Source organism: Venturia canescens, chromosome 1, assembly GCF_019457755.1.
Source record: "Venturia canescens isolate UGA chromosome 1, ASM1945775v1, whole genome shotgun sequence".
In the NCBI taxonomy this organism is placed as follows: domain Eukaryota; kingdom Metazoa; phylum Arthropoda; class Insecta; order Hymenoptera; family Ichneumonidae; genus Venturia; species Venturia canescens.
Genome location: NC_057421.1, coordinates 39,736,718 through 39,754,147, shown reverse-complemented (window position 1 = coordinate 39,754,147; position 17,430 = coordinate 39,736,718). Strand labels below are relative to the sequence as shown.

General features: G+C 34.7%; 1 protein-coding gene across 1 annotated transcript in view; it reads right to left on the bottom strand.

Annotated features, from left to right (window-relative positions):
• The window catches only part of LOC122408149 (uncharacterized), a 1,237,064-nt gene that overhangs the window by 979,518 nt on the left and 240,116 nt on the right, over positions 1 to 17,430 (bottom strand). The window lies entirely within an intron of this gene.

Genomic DNA, 17,430 nt, shown 5'->3' with positions numbered 1-17,430 from the left:
TTAATTGAAATTCATGATAATTATTTTCAAGAAAAAAGTTAATGAAAAAAAGTCATAACGGAAGTTACGTGCAGTACTAAAATGTATTATATCAATTCGAGGTCAAGTATTTATCAGTTATTCGAAATATAATCTCCGGCGACAAATGAGCGTTGAGAATCCTTGTCGGGCTCACAACGTTTTATCAAAATTACTAAAAAATGAATGAAAATAAAATCATTAAAAATTCACATGAAAATCATTCGTTACTTCACTAAGGTACACACTTTAAAGAATCGATTCCCCTCCGACTTTCACGATCTCCTGGTATTATTCACAACATTCAACTTCGATTGGATCGGTACAAATTATGTTCAAATACGTCTTAAACGTACTTGTCCGGCCCATCACTTTTTATTCAAATTGCTCATTCGAAAACAAATCAAAAACGAAGTTAATGCATATGTTAATATTGAGGAACAGTAATTGCCGAGAAAATAATTTTCCTTCGAATCACTCTTGTCAAAATGAAACGAAAATGAAAGATGAAGTTGATTAATCTATTTATATTATATGGAGTCATAATTCACAACAAAATCATTTTTCTCCAAATTCCAGGAATCCACGTGTCGTACTCGACTAGTGATATTTATCAAAATGTGTACGTGACTATAGAAAAAAAAACATTTCATGGCTGAGTAGGTTCGAAAATTTCTAGTAATGTGCCTGATTATTTCTCATTTTCATTGGTTCTTACCGAATGGTATGTGTTCACTGAAGAAAATGAGAAGTGGATATTGCTATACGAACTTGCGAACAATCAAGTTCAAATTACTTGCAGATATTATTTTTATTTCTATCCATTTTATTATATTTGTCATTATAGAACAGTCCTGATTTGTTTTCGAATGAGCAATTTGAATAAAAAGTGATGGGCCGGACAAGTACGTTTAAGACGTATTTGAACATAATTTGTACCGATCCAATCGAAGTTGAATGTTGTGAATAATACCAGGAGATCGTGAAAGTCGGAGGGGAATCGATTCTTTAAAGTGTGTACCTTAGTGAAGTAACGAATGATTTTCATGTGAATTTTTAATGATTTTATTTTCATTCATTTTTTAGTAATTTTGATAAAACGTTGTGAGCCCGACAAGGATTCTCAACGCTCATTTGTCGCCGGAGATTATATTTCGAATAACTGATAAATACTTGACCTCGAATTGATATAATACATTTTAGTACTGCACGTAACTTCCGTTATGACTTTTTTTCATTAACTTTTTTCTTGAAAATAATTATCATGAATTTCAATTAAAGTTTCCGATTTGTTGGATAAATATTCCAAATTATCAATAAAAACTTGGCCTCCAATTGATATCATACATTTTTATACTGCATGTAACTTGGATAGTACATTTTTCCATTTGTCCAATATTTATGAATTTTTTTGAAAATTTTTTATTTTTCTTTACAGAATTTTTTTCGATTATTTTTTATTTTTGTTGAATTTTTTTGAACTTTTCAATTTTTCGTTTATTATTTTTATAGAATTTTTTTTCTGGTTCTCAGTCTTTTTTCTATGTCATCCAGAAACAAGAGACCATCAATGTACTTGTCCCAACCTTTTTTTCCCTAGGGGTTCATTCTTACGGGAAGCACCCGGAACTTGAGAAAGTTCCAGTGAATCAAAAAAGTTACCATCTGAGTTATGTGCAGCACTACAATTTATGGCATCAATCGGAGGATAAGTATTTTATTAGTATATAATACATAATTTTTCACAATATGAAATTGTTCTGAGAAACGTTCAAATCCAAAAAAAAATCGCATCGAAGGTAAAAGTCATTTGTTACTCTATGGTGGCAGAGACTTACTTAGAAGAAAATCGATTCTTCTCAGACTTTCAGGATCCCCTGGTATTCACAATATTCGACGTCGATTTCGTATCGGTACAAATTATGTTTAAATATGTGCTAAAAGTACTTGTCCGGCCCATCACTTTTCATTCAAATTGCTCATTCAAATAAAAGTCAGGGCTCTTTTAGATCTGATGGATCACATCTATGCGTACAGAGGGAAACAGAGGGAATTTAAAAAATTACTTCCAAGAGATTTTAATTTAATTGCATTCATTATAAAAAAATGCAAACAAATTTTTCTGTAATATCCAAGAGATATTATTGTGTATTTGTGAAAAAGTATCCTTCGCACGATAAGCATTGTCCAGCCTCCAAATTAACTCCCCAGTTTATATTGAAATGACGGCAATTTTTACTACACATTTTCTTCTTCAAACGAATTTTATTCGTTATAGCAACTAATCTATTCTATTACTGAAGATATTCAGCTGATAATAAGTCGCAATTCAATAAATTTTCGAGCAAATTCGTCTGTACAATTTCGTTTTTTTATGGTCACGTACACAATTGCACTTTGTTGAAATCAACATTAAAAAATGAGTGCGACACGGGCATTTCTTGAAATTCGATGAAAAGTGATTCCTTAGTGTATTACTATATACCCTTTCTTAAAAAAAAATTTTCCATATATCGGAATGTAAAGCCTCTATCCGTTGCAATGGTTTCGTTTACGCGATGCCATGAATTGTTGCGAAGAGATAGTTGCCGCCGAGCATATGTGGAATGATGTCCAAATTCAAGTGGGCGTGTAACGCCAGCGTTAATGCTAATTCCATAAAAATAATGCAGAAATTAACGTCTAGTTTTATTTTTATTTGAATGAGCAATTTAAATGAAAAGTGATGGGCCGGACAAGTACTTTTAGCACATATTTAAACATAATTTGTACCGATACGAAATCGACGTCGAATATTGTGAATACCAGGGGATCCTGAAAGTCTGAGAAGAATCGATTTTCTTCTAAGTAAGTCTCTGCCACCATAGAGTAACAAATGACTTTTACCTTCGATGCGATTTTTTTTTTGGATTTGAACGTTTCTCAGAACAATTTCATATTGTGAAAAATTATGTATTATATACTAATAAAATACTTATCCTCCGATTGATGCCATAAATTGTAGTGCTGCACATAACTCAGATGGTAACTTTTTTGATTCACTGGAACTTTCTCAAGTTTCGGGTGCTTCCCGTAAGAATGAATTTCTCACGTCCTATTTGAATTTTTTTTTCCTTTACAATATAATTACAGATTTGTATTTTTTTTAATATAATATTTTTTCATGATTTGTGAAAGCTTTTCTTAATTGTTTTGTTGAAATTATTTACAGTTGGTTTCGTAATTTTTTTTACATACCATTATGTTTTGTATTTTTTTCACTCGTCATCCGATGTACTCGTCACTTTTGCATTTATTTGACCACGTTTTGTTCCTTTGAACCAAACGTTTTTCACGCATTACCATGATTTAACAGATTCATTTTTTTATTCATTGCGTTTGAAATGGTTTTTTTTTTATAACCTTTAGTAATGAATTGCTCATTTGAAGCAAGTTTCGAGAGAACAGATCGAACAACTTCTTATAAATCATCGTGCATTCGTGTTTTGAACTACATGAGTGTCACATAGGGTTTCACTGAGACTACTGTCCAGGTGACATCAAACATGTTTCAGAATCCGGACTACATCTCAAGATATATATAGAAAAAATCTCTAACCTTTCTAAATATTTTTATCATCAATCCGAACGTTGTTGACAATTTTCGGTTTTTTTTCCGTTACACAACACTCTTGGATTCCTCGGTCTTTATCTCTTTCTTCTTCACTTTTTTCTCTCCACTTTCACTAAAACATTGTACTGCTTTTATTTATTTTCTACAAAACCGGAAAAAATTGGAACAGTTTCGGTGAATTGCAACATTCGCGATCTTTATAACCTCATTTAGTTAGCATTGAAATAACACACCATACGTCATACGACACGAAAATATATAGGTATATATTGGTATTATGGCACCAGGAAAAAAATATATCGGTATATAAAATGTATTATGGCACCAGATTTGTCACTAGATATAAAACAAATAAACATCAAAAATGTGTGCGAAAATCCGACCCATTTTTTGATGCAATTAAAAAATAAATAATTAATATCTCTTCAACGCGTCAAGCTACAGAGTTCGATGAGGTCCCAATCGAAAGAAAAAAAATAATAAAAAATATGTCAACGTATAATATTTTCCGAAATGATATAGTTAATTAATTATTGAAGAAACAAATTTTGAAAATTTTCGAAAACAATTGGAAACGCTATCGCTCCGGTAAAGAGTCTCTGGCAGCAACTCGTCATATCTTATAAATGTACTTGTCTCAGAGTCGCTGCCGCGACTCTAGATATAGATATACAGAATGCCCGTTCGCTATTTTAGGCCTTCGTACTTTTGAGTCCCACCCAATAAAGTTGTAATAGTAAAAAAGTCTTTTTTATTTTGTGTAATTTGCTATTGATGAGCTCACGGACCAAAATTAACAGAGTGAGGAATGCAGAATTTGGTTGATTTATCAAGGAATGCTCTGTCATATATGCTGGAATAAATGAAATTTTCGGAAATAAAGTTTTTTTCATTTCTTATTGAATATCAAATGAGAAGCCGCATGGAGACAAATAATTATAGTCAACAATTTAAACCATGAATGTTTGTTTTGTGTGTCGAATGTTTGAAGTTCTCATCAATAACTCTTATTAACGTGGAAAATATCGCATAATGGATATATTATCCACTAATGCTATGGGATTGTAATATATTTGATATTTTTTCACGGTTTGAAATCATTTTGGTTGCGAGGTTTGAGAATTTTTGTTTACATTTTTTGAGGTTTAATGCGAAAATGGGCGATCACCAATTTACTAGTCCGAATTTTTTCCGGAGAGGGAATTTTTATGGTTTTATCATAAATTTTAGTGCTGCACGTAACTCCAGTGGGAACATTTTTCAATTTATTAGAAAATACTTGGCCTCAAATTGATATCATTCATTTTAATGCGGTAAGAAACTTAGATGGGATTTTTTTTTTAATTTGATTTAGTTATTAGAATAAGATAAGAAGAATGAAGCATCGTTTTTCAAAATGGTTTTCAAGCGCGATATTTTCATTTTTTATTTCTCATGTTTTATTTAAATTTTTTTCACTTTACAAAATAGATTCGTATTTTTTTTCAATGTAACGTTTTTTCAGGATTTGTGACACTTTTTCGAATTGTTCTGTTAAAATTATTTACACTTGGTTTCATAATTTTTCTTATGGAATTTCTTTTAGATTTTTCGTGATATGGTCAGGAAACAAGGAACCATCAATGTACTTGTCCCAACTTTTTTTTCCCTAGGTATATTCTGCGATCAGAATATTGAAAATTCGATTAAAGCAATCTTTTAAAAAATATTTACATACGAGACAAAAGTGCTCGTCACATCTATATATTCTTGTACCTTCTTACTCATTTGTTTTGCAAAATCAAGAAAATTAATTGACTATTAGTAGGCAAGAATTTCAATATTTTCAGTATAATCGTAATAGTAAAAAATTCTTTTTTAAATCTCATGTAACTGGCAATTAATGAGCTCAAGAACAAAAATCAATAGAGGGTGGAATGCGAAATTGAAACATTGGTTTATCTATCGAGGAATACTCTGCCATATATGCTGGAATAAATAAAATTTACGTAAATAATGATTTTCTCATGTTTTTAAACCAATCAATCCGAACGCCGTATAATGACAAATAATTATACTCAACAATTTAAACCATGGACGTTTGTTTTATGTGTCCAATGTTTGAAATTCGATTCAAAACTCTCATTAAAGTTGAAAATACCGTATAATAAGTATGTTAGTGGATAATTTTATTCACTAATGCTGTAGGATTGTAGTGGATTCGAATATTTTTTCACGGTTTGAAATCATTTTCATTGTGAGATTTAAGAATTATTGTTTACATTTTTTGTGGTATAATGCGAAAACGGGCGATCATCGATGTTCTCTTCCAAATTTTTTTCCCCGAGAGAATTTTTTTCGATTTTATATCAAATCGTTTTTCTGTGCTTGTTCTAAACTATATAAAAAGTTTTTCAATAAGGTGTTTTAAAGTTTTTCAATGTTTTTGTTGGGATGTTTCAAAATAATCTCTCCAATGATTTTAGTCAAGGTCTGTCCATTTCATAATAATTTTTATATTATTCAAATGTTCGTAGTGATCTTCGTAATTTTTCAACGATTTTGATTGTTTCCACCATTTTGTGAGATTTAAATCATTTTTCGTAATATTTACGAATTTTTTCCATTTTCGTGAAGTTTTTTCGCCTTACTTATAAATATTGCTTTCAATTTTTTTGATGAAATCATTTTGAATAAAAAAGATATGAAAGATTTTTAATGAAACAAATGTATTTGTTGATTTTTCTCAAATTTTGATAGAAAGAGAGAAAGAGAGAGAAAAAAAACATATAAAGCTCACCGAGTCGACCAGAATTAGCAATTTAAAAAATATATATGTTTCATTCAGAAGCTAGACATTTTTATTTTATTCAAAAATGGGCTTGTCACAACCGACATAAATTTTTGTTCAATTATATTATAATTAATATTAGATTAATCAACCACCGAACTTATAAGCGCTCTGGCTTGAGCCTTAGCCATTGTCATATATAGTCAGGTCATTCATCTGTACGCGTCACACGACGACCACACCCATGCATCAATACTCGAAAAACTGTATATACAACAAACCACCGAGCGACCCTTGGACCCAAGACGCTTAGGCCATAAATAAGTTTAGGGGCTGTAACGTAACGCTCTTGCCGACCCAGCCTGAACGCCGCCACGCGTCGGTTCGAGCTACCTTAATTTTAAAAGGAGCAGGTATGAACGAGACGAGAGACGAAGATTGTGTTGATAGGATAACAAAATGGATTTATTAAACAATGCTTTTGTGTTTTTACAAAATGATCCGCGTCTTTTAAACTAATCTGTGTTTGTCCGCGTTGTTTGACCAAGTCAGGCGAGAGAAGACTCGAAAGACCCGGAAAAACGGAGCGTTTTTCTGTATGAAATTTCGATTGAATTTTCAAATTTGTTTTCGTTTTTTGTTTATACAATAAAGAACGCTTTTTGGTTTATCATGCCCCCTGCTTATTCTATTTCCTTTCCTTTCCGCTTGCATGAGATTTTTCAGACAAAAAACAAACTAAAAATAATGAAATTCGCAACACTAATAATTGACAACCGATGTCCTGTAATCCTATACCGCTTGAACCTGGATCTTTACGCTTCCTAGTAATTCAAGAGTGTTGTACGCTTTAGTTTTTACAATTTCTCGCTTTTGACGTTATACAAACTCTAGTCTTACCACTGCCTCTTGAATTAACGCTTTTATTCGCTTGTTATTTGTTTTTATTGATTATAATTTGATCGGATGATTTATTTTGACTTTGAAGTCGTACAATGGTTCAAATGAACTGTAGATTATTGAATTATTGAATTCTAACGCTAATTATTCGTTCGACCCAACCAAATCGGATAAATTGTAAAACAATATTGAAGTTAATAATAGTTAATCATAAAATCATTTATTTATCGCCTCTATTCTCAATAAACCCAAAAATATGAAATTTAGAGAGTTTGTGCTTGACCACGGGCCTCAAACGTCGCCGAATGGCGCCAATGTTCAAAGACACAAGACAGGTTAGGATGTGAACCCCCAGACCACGGGCTCGATACGTCGCCGAGTCTGGCCAATGTCCTGAGCATTCACTAGGTTAGGTAATTTTGCCCACGGACCACGGGATCGATACGTCACTGAGTCTCACCAATGTCCCGTGCAGCGAAAATTCGGAAATTATAGGTTATGTGGAATGGACCCTGGACTACGGGATCGATACGTCGCCGAGTCTCACCAATACCCCAGGCATCCAAAGGAATAGTAGGAAAAAGGATTTTAGGTTATACCAGAATAGAGTGTATTTTTCTATTTGAGTCTGCTAGTTCTTCTAAGAGATCCGAGTTGGTTCTAGAGGTAGGGTGAACTGCCTCTCGAATGAGCAGTGCCCTGACTCTTATGCCCCGTTCCCCACTCTAAATTCTCTCAAACGCCGAATTTCTCTATTTCGGACGCGTTCTGCGCATTCCTTTGTAACGGGCATCACTATTGGCTCGCTGCCTTAATTCGCGCCTTGTTATTGGCTGATCGCTATTTTGCCCGATGCGCCGAATTCCGCTTTGATTAATTTTCCACTCAGCACGACTTTAAAATAATAAAATTACAATGCCAATTCTTATTGTTTAATTCTTTGAGTGATTTGGCTTCATTGTTTTATTTAATATCATTTAATTTAATTTTATTCGAAAAATCATAAGAAGTCACGTTCGGGTTCCTATAGCCCATTAGCGCTTAGCCCCGCGCATGCGCCGTAAGCACGCGACTTGCTTTAATTGAAATAATACAAATTTGTTACCAGATTTAGTCTTTTTATTATTTTTCTCGGATAGCTGCCATTTTTCCCGTCATTTTGACCCTAATTACGCTCATATTAATTAATAAAATGTTAGAAAACAATTAGAACAAGAAAAATATAATTTAGTTTGAATTGTCGTCAAATGGCGCTGTTCGGAGCGTTGCCCGCCGGCTCTCTCGGGCCTTTGTGCCAGTCGCCAAGATGGCCGCCGGTTGGGACGCACGCCCGTCATCGCTCCGCGATGTTTTTCGTACGCGTAGTATTCCATAGTTTGGGCGGGCTCGGGCCGCTACGCGAGCGTTACGTCTCAGGGCTTTAAGAAGCCCCAACCTGACACTACACGAAAACAACACTACGAAGATGACACATCCAGTTCCCCTAAACTAGATCTGAGAATCCAAAAGGCTTAAGACACTTCCGTTTCCCCCACTGATTTCCGATTTTGGCCCCTATAAAAGGGCGAGATTTTTCATCTTCGAGGCAGTCCGTTCCGTACCTAGAGTCACGATTATACTGTTAGCAGTAGTTCGGTTGTCATTCGGTTAGTCGTCTTATACTTAAACTCTGACCGAACTCTGGGTCTTCTGTAGAAGAGAGCGAGTCGAGTCTTTCTATTAAAGTTAAAGTCCATTTTTCAAGATTGGGACTTAGAATAATTTCGAACGTCCGCTTCTCGGACTAATAATAATTTCCGATTATTCGCGTAAATTCAACAATGACAAGTAAGCTACAACAAATTAAAGTAATCAGAGACACCTCTCCCGTAAAGTACTTAACAATTTATTCCATCAAGTTTGTATTCTCCAATTGTATTTTACTAACATTTCATTTTAATATCGGAATATATAGAGAATCCCAGATCTCTCTATCTTATTCCACTTTTGTAATTCTACTAACCCTTTTGTTTTCATTAAAGAGTGTATAAAGAATCCTAGATTTCTTTATTCACAACCTTTAATTCCCTTCCTCAGTCGAAATCAAGATAAAGCAAGACTTCTCGAGGCCTATCGGCGTGCGCCCACGACACTCATTACGAGTATATCTATAAATTTTAAAAAATGTTTAACTGTGAAAAAATATGAGATCTATTGTAACATATACAGTGAATGAATTACGTTTCCTGTAGGAATTCTGAATTTTGGAAATAAAAAAAAATGAGATCATTTTCTAACGTAGCCAAGTACAGTGAATGAATTAAGGTTCTTGTGGAATTCATTCGTGTACACTTTTAGCCCTAATCCCTCACTTATTCATAAAAATTTTCCAGCAAACGTCACAGAGCAACAAAGGTTTCTCGAATGATTCTGCAATTATTAAGAGATTATCATCTGTTTTTATGCTAGCACGGGTTATAAACTTAAAACAGTTTACGCGTACAAGTGCATGCATTGTATCTATACGATGAACTGCACAAATTCATTTTCAACATTACACACAAGCTTGGCGTGCATGGTTTTCAATCGGAAGCTCGGGAAGAGACAATTGTTTAAATTTACTATGAAAACAATAATTAATTAGAATTGTATGAACGAGTGTGAAAAAAACCGATCCCCCAATAAAATAAGAGGGGCCCTGTTATATAATGATTTGGTAAACAATACAGATGGGTGAAATTTGTGGATAAAATTGAACAATTAAACGAACGGATAAAGAAATGAAATCAATCAATCCCTTTATATGCCTTTATCTTGTACGGATAGATACGGCCATTCTTTCATGCCCATACGCATTTTAATTTATCGACGCGTCACTTTCACTCGTTTGTCCGTACACTCTTTTTTTTACCAAATGGGCAGATGATTGGATGAATTACACAAGTATTGAAATGGATGAACAAAGAAGTAAGCTGTGTAAACATTGATTTGAGAAAAGAAAACGCGTTGAATACGAAACTTTTGGAGTAATGAATTTATCAGTCAAACTGGTCAAGAATAGATATTTTTCTTTGTGTACACAGCGCGAGATCTTACGTCGAACTACTCAATAAAATAGTTGGATGGAAAAGGGATGGCAAATTAAAAAACAATTACATGAGAGGATCATCAAGTTTTCTTCAAATATATGGACGGATGAGGCATTCCTTCGCCGAGCTTCCGATTGAAAACCATGCACGCCAAGCTTGTGTGTAATGTTGAAAATGAATTTGTGCAGTTCATCGTATAGATACAATGCATGCACTTGTACGCGTAAACTGTTTTAAGTTTATAACCCGTGCTAGCATAAAAACAGATGATAATCTCTTAATAATTGCAGAATCATTCGAGAAACCTTTGTTGCTCTGTGACGTTTGCTGGAAAATTTTTATGAATAAGTGAGGGATTAGGGCTAAAAGTGTACACGAATGAATTCCACAAGAACCTTAATTCATTCACTGTACTTGGCTACGTTAGAAAATGATCTCATTTTTTTTTATTTCCAAAATTCAGAATTCCTACAGGAAACGTAATTCATTCACTGTATATGTTACAATAGATCTCATATTTTTTCACAGTTAAACATTTTTTAAAATTTATTTATTGACAATGCGAATATAGATAATCATTTAAAACGACGGTCACGACCTTTTAATACTTGGCGTGCCTTTTTTACTTTTTGAAGTTTTAATATTTACTGATTTCACTTCTTTTTGCGAGACGTGACAACTATATAGGAATCGTCTTTCATTCACTATATTTGTCAACTTCAGAAAACGATCTCATTTTTTTTTCTATTTTGAAGTTTTTTATTGATAATACAAATATAGAAAATTATTGGAAACTACGGTCGCGACCTTTTAATAATTGGCGTTCTTTTTTTACTTTGTCAATTATTTTTTTTTCTAATTTAGCTTATTTTTTAGAGGCGTGACAATATTTACTTAAGAAAAAAAATACATTCATCGTCTTCGACGAAAATTTTTAAAACGATTTGTTTCAAGTTGAGTGCTTTTCTCTATGTGCCAAAAGCAATCGACACAGCCAATTTTTCTATATAGACGGACGAAAACTGTGCGGTTATGTTCATGTGAGTTGAAACCTTTTACAAGCAATAATGGTGACGATTTTGATTATCCATTCAGCAAATCGAATTTTCCAATGAAAGATTGGGAAATTCCTATGCAATGGGATGATATTTTCATTTCCTATTCCTTTTTTTGAAAAGTTCCACTTGTTTACTTGGAAAAATGATTTTTGAAACTATCTTCTTTTCATTCATGGATTCCATGTTGACATGGATACTGTCAATGGTTTGCAATGTCCAAGGAGATGTTTCCATGGTATTCAATGTCTAAGACCACAGCTTTATGGTTATTGGTGTCCAGTGATATTTTTTTAATGGTCTTCTGTAACGTCTGAACCTGCCTCGTCAATGCAAACTATTAAATCGCAGATCTAGATATCGATAACTATGAGGAAATGTATCGTAAACCATTGCACCGTTTACCTAAATATCGGGAAATATAAAATTGGCGAATATATTGAAAAATACGAAGGCATCCACCTAGACATCGAAAACCCTATAGTCGCCAAACTAGACATCGTAAACTATAGAGCCGACGACCTAGATATCGAAAAGCTTAGAAAAACTCACCACACTATCGGAAACTATGGAGCCATTGACTTTCATATCGGGAACCATTGACAAATTCACCTTAACATCGGAAACTATGGAGCTATCGACCGGGATAGTGAAAACTATGAAGTCGTCAACCTAGTCCACGAAAACAATGGGAAAACATACCTGGACATTGAAAACTACGGAGCCGTTGATCTAGACCTCGAAAAGCATGAAGAAACATACCAAGGCGACGAAAGCCATGGAGAAATATACCTAGCCATCGAAAACCATGGAGCTGTCGATGTAGACATCGAAAACAATGGAACCGTCGACCTAGACCATGAAAACCATGGAGAACCATAACCAAACATCGAAAACTATGGAATTGTTGACCTAGCATCAAAAGCCATGACGGAATATACCTGGACCACGAAAACCATGAAGGAACATACGTAGACATTTAAAACTATGAAGAAATATACCTGGACATCCAAAACCATGGAGGAATATACCTAGACATTGAAAAATATATAGACACATACCTAGAAATCGAAAAGTATGGAGTCATCGACCTAGATCACGGAAATGATGAAGAAATATACCTAGAAAACAAAAACTATGGAAACTCAGACCTAGCCATCGAAAACTGTGGAACCATCAATTTAGACCACGAAAACCATGGAGAAACATACCCAGACATCGAAAAACATGGAGGAATATACCTGAACCACGAAAACCATGATGAAACATGCCTAGACATTGAAAACCATGGAGGAATATACCTGGACGACGAAAAACATGGAGGACTATACCTGGACCACGAAAACCATGGAAGAATCTACGTAGACCACGAAAACCATAGAAAAACATATCCATACATCGAAAACCATGAAGGCATATACTTAGACATCAAAACCCATGGAAGAATTATCCTAGACCACGAAAACCATGAAGAAACATGCCTAGACATTGAAAACCATGGAGGAATATACCTAGACATCGAAACCCATGGAGGAATTATCCTCGACCACGAAAACCCGAGAGAAACATACCTGAACATCGAAAACTGTGGAGCCGTCGACCTCAACTGCGAAAACCATGAAGAAACATACCCAGACCACGAAAACCATGAAGAAACATATCCATACATTGAAAACCATGGAGAAATATACCTGGACCACGAAAACCATGTAGGAACATATCCAGACATCGAAAACCATGAAGGAATATACCTAGACATCAAAACCCATGGAGGAATTATCCTAGACCACGAAAACCATGGAGAAGCATACTTGGGCATCGAAAACTGTGGAGCCGTCGACCTCGACCCCGAAAACCATGATAAAACATGCCTAGACATTGAAAACCATGGAGGAATATACCTAGACATCAAAACCCATGGAGGAATTATCCTCGACCACGAAAACCCGAGAGAAACATACCTGAACATCGAAAACTGTGGAGCCGTCGACCTCGACTGCGAAAATCATGAAGAAACATACCCAGACCACGAAAACCATGAAGAAACATATCCATACATTGAAAACCATGGAGAAATATACCTGGACCACGAAAACCATGTAGGAACATATCCAGACATCGAAAACCATGAAGGAATATACCTAGACATCAAAACCCATGGAGGAATTATCCTAGACCACGAAAACCATGGAGAAGCATACTTGGGCATCGAAAACTGTGGAGCCGTCGACCTCGACCGCGAAAACCATGATAAAACATGCCTAGACATTGAAAACCATGGAGGAATATACCTAGACATCAAAACCCATGGAGGAATTATCCTCGACCACGAAAACCCGAGAGAAACATACCTGAACATCGAAAACTGTGGAGCCGTCGACCTCGACTGCGAAAATCATGAAGAAACATACCCAGACCACGAAAACCATGGAGAAACAAATCCAGCCATCGAAAACCATGGAGGAATATACCTGAACCACGAAAACCATGATGAAACATGCCTAAACATTGAAAACCATGGAGGAATATACCTGGACGACGAAAAACATGGAGGAATATGCCTGGACCACGAAAACCATGTAGGAACATATCCAGACATCGAAAACCATGAAGGAATATACCTAGACATCAAAACCCATGGAGGAATTATCCTAGACCACGAAAACCATGAAGAAACATGCCTAGACATTGAAAACCATGGAGGAATTATCCGAGACCACGACAACCATGGAGAAACATACCTGGACATCGAAACCTGTGGAGCCGTCAACCTCGATCGCGAAAACCATGGAGGAATATATCTGGACATAAAAAACTATGGGGTCGTCCACCTAGAAATCGAAATTCGCGATAGAATGTACCTAAACCTAGTCCTCCAAAACCCATGATCTATCGCCCTAGACATCCTCGAAAAATCCAGCGGCGTCGACCAGAATTTTATATTTTTTTATTTTTATTATTTATTATTTAATGTTATTCGTATTATTCAATTTTTTTGTTTTCTTATATTATTATCATTTTATATTATATATTGTATAATATAATATATATATTATATTATATATTAATTATAATAAAATATTTATTATAATAATATTTTATTATTAATTAATATTAATAAATAAAATATATATTATATAATTATATACATATTTTATGCGCAAACCAGGAGCTGGTATTGCCCCCGCTGTGCGCCCATTCTCTGTCTCTCTCGCTCGGCGACGCAGAAGGAGAGGGGGTAGCCGCGTTCAGCGCAGTGCGTGACGTAGAGTGTGACAAAAGTAAGAAATCGTGCAAAGGACGTAAGTCTAAATGTAAACAAGCGTAACTTACGCCCCTCTGTCTCTAAGAAAATGAAAATCCCGAAATGATGGATTTTAAATCACTAACGTTACATATCTCAGGATCTACTGGACGGATTTACTTGCAACAAAGACCAAGGAAAGAGAAAATCGAAAAAAAATCGTCACAAATTTTCAAGTTCTTTTATGAAATGGTTTATTTGTGAGAACCATTTGAAAATTCTGTGACGTCATAAAACCGGCATATTCGCGTATATAAGAGTAGCGGCAGGGCTCGCGCTGGCTTTTCTTTTGCGCTGCAGTTTTTCCTTTTAATACTTGGCGTCGAGCCGCTACCGCGTCTCTTGATATAATAACGCTCTGCGTATACATGCTGAATGGAAAAGTCTATGGGACATAACGTTTGTCGCTCGACGTTCAAATACCCGAACCTTTGCTTCACGCCCCTCCGGACGTGACAGGCTTATAATGACTTTTTGAAGTATTCTTTTTCATTTATATCCCTCTATAACCAAGTAACGTCAGATGAACGCCAGAAACGCGTTAGCCTGTGGCGTATGGCATTACGCTGTAACGCGACTAGTGCGCCATCTACTTCGCCATTTTGATATTAGTTTGGCGTTAGCGAGTAACGCTACAGCGTGGCGCGTTTCTAACGCAAACGTGGCGTTGGGATTCCAACAGCATTCTAGCGTTAGGTCATGGCGTCAATCTAGCGTTACAGTTGAACAGTATTATAACGTTACGTTTTGACGGTGTTTTGACGTTAGGTCTCAACAGCATTATAAAGGTACGTTGTAACATCATTCTAGCGTGAGATTTAATCAACATTTAGCGTTTTATTTTAATATTAGATTTCAATAATATGTAGAGTAAAAAAATGTCAAAAGATAAAGTTTCGGTTTTTGCACATACTTTCTAATAAAACAACTTTCTTAATGGTTCACGTTAATTTTCGCATAATTTTCAATAAAATGGAAAAAATTTATTTTTTTTTCATTGAGAAGGACACTTTTTAGAAAGCTGGAAAGTTGAGAAACATTTGTTTTCGTTGTCTACAAACCACGAAAAAATTGGCACGATGGCAAATCAATATGTTCACACCGTTTTGTGTGTTTTGGCAGAAAAAAGTTTCTGATGTAATTATGATTTTAATCAGTTCCTTGATCTTATCAGGTTTTTATTCTTAAAATGATGTTCCGGTCATTTGTAATTTTTTTCTACTGTTTTTGAAAAATCTATCGCCGGATCAATTTTGAATTGAAGAAATCTAATGTCGGATTCGTAATAAGTGAACGAAAAATCCCCTACATACAGGATTGAAGAAAAATTGTTGAGTTTTTAGAATTTTATGTCCAACACATTAAATCCACCATTTTGAATTTTGAAAATCCAGTGCCGGTTACGTAATCCGTAATCGCGAAAACCTCTAGATACTAAGTTTCTTGGAAATTGATGTATTTTTAGCATTTCACGATCGCGTTACTGGATCCGCCATTTTGAAATTTAAAAATCCATTGCTGGATTCGTAATCAGCAATCTCAAAAGTCTCGGATACCAATTCTCACCAGAATCGGCGCAGAGAAAAAATAGATCACAAAATAATAAAAAAAAAAATCCAAAAAGAACAACGCATAAGAGTCTTGCGGGTGTAGATGATATCTTTGTGACAAACTCAACCGTGCAAAACAGAGAGCTATTTTTTTTATCTATCGTGGCTGGATCGAAACATTTTTTTCATTCAACCCAATAAAATATGAAATATATGATGAAAAAAGAATTTGTATAAAAAAGAAAAAATATGGAGAAGAATTTTGCCGCGATAAAACATGTCTCAAAAATATTTAAATTAGTCAAAGATTCTGAGAGGTTTTTTTTTTTAATTGAACAGCCCCTCCTATTGGAATTGACATTTTTTTGCTTCGCGCTGATGAACAGTAAAGAAGGTGGATATCAGCTATTTTTTCATGCTGTTTTCGAAAAGTGCAATAAAAATCGAAGATTTCAAAAAAAAATATATATATATTTCAGTCCATTATTCCCAAAATTACAAGGGTTTAAAAAAAATCAGAAGCTTTTTTCCTCAAAAACACACAAAACAGTATGAACATATTGATTTGCCATCGCGCCAATTTTTTCGTGGTTTGTAGACAACGAAAACAAATACTTCTCAAATTTCTAGCTTTCTAAAAAGTGTCCTTCTCAATGAAAAAAATACATTTTTTTAATTGTGTTGAAAATTGCGCACGAATTAACGTAGACCGTTAAGAAAGTTATATTATTGGAAAGAATGTGCAAAAACCGAAACTTTATCTTTTGACAGTTTTTTTGTGTAACCATTAGTTTTCAATACACAGAGAATTGAAAAAAAAACGGAAAATCAAAAACTGTAAGTAAAATTCAGCAGTTAAAAATTTGAAATTATTTGTAGATATTTCTGACACTTCAAAAGATACACCAAAAATTTATGAAGTCATTTTGAGATTGTGAAAAATTGGGGTAGCCCACTTGATATGGAATACCCCATATGCGTTTGTTTGTATCCTAGTTATAGAACGTATGGTAGCGCAGTGGATAGCGCTCCAGGCTCGAACTCCAACAGTCCCGGGATCGAGTCTCACTTATGTCAATCAATGTTCTTCGGTTTGTTGAAATTCTGTCTTTTTGTTAAAATCCTTCCTCTCCGTGGTCTACCTTAAATCTT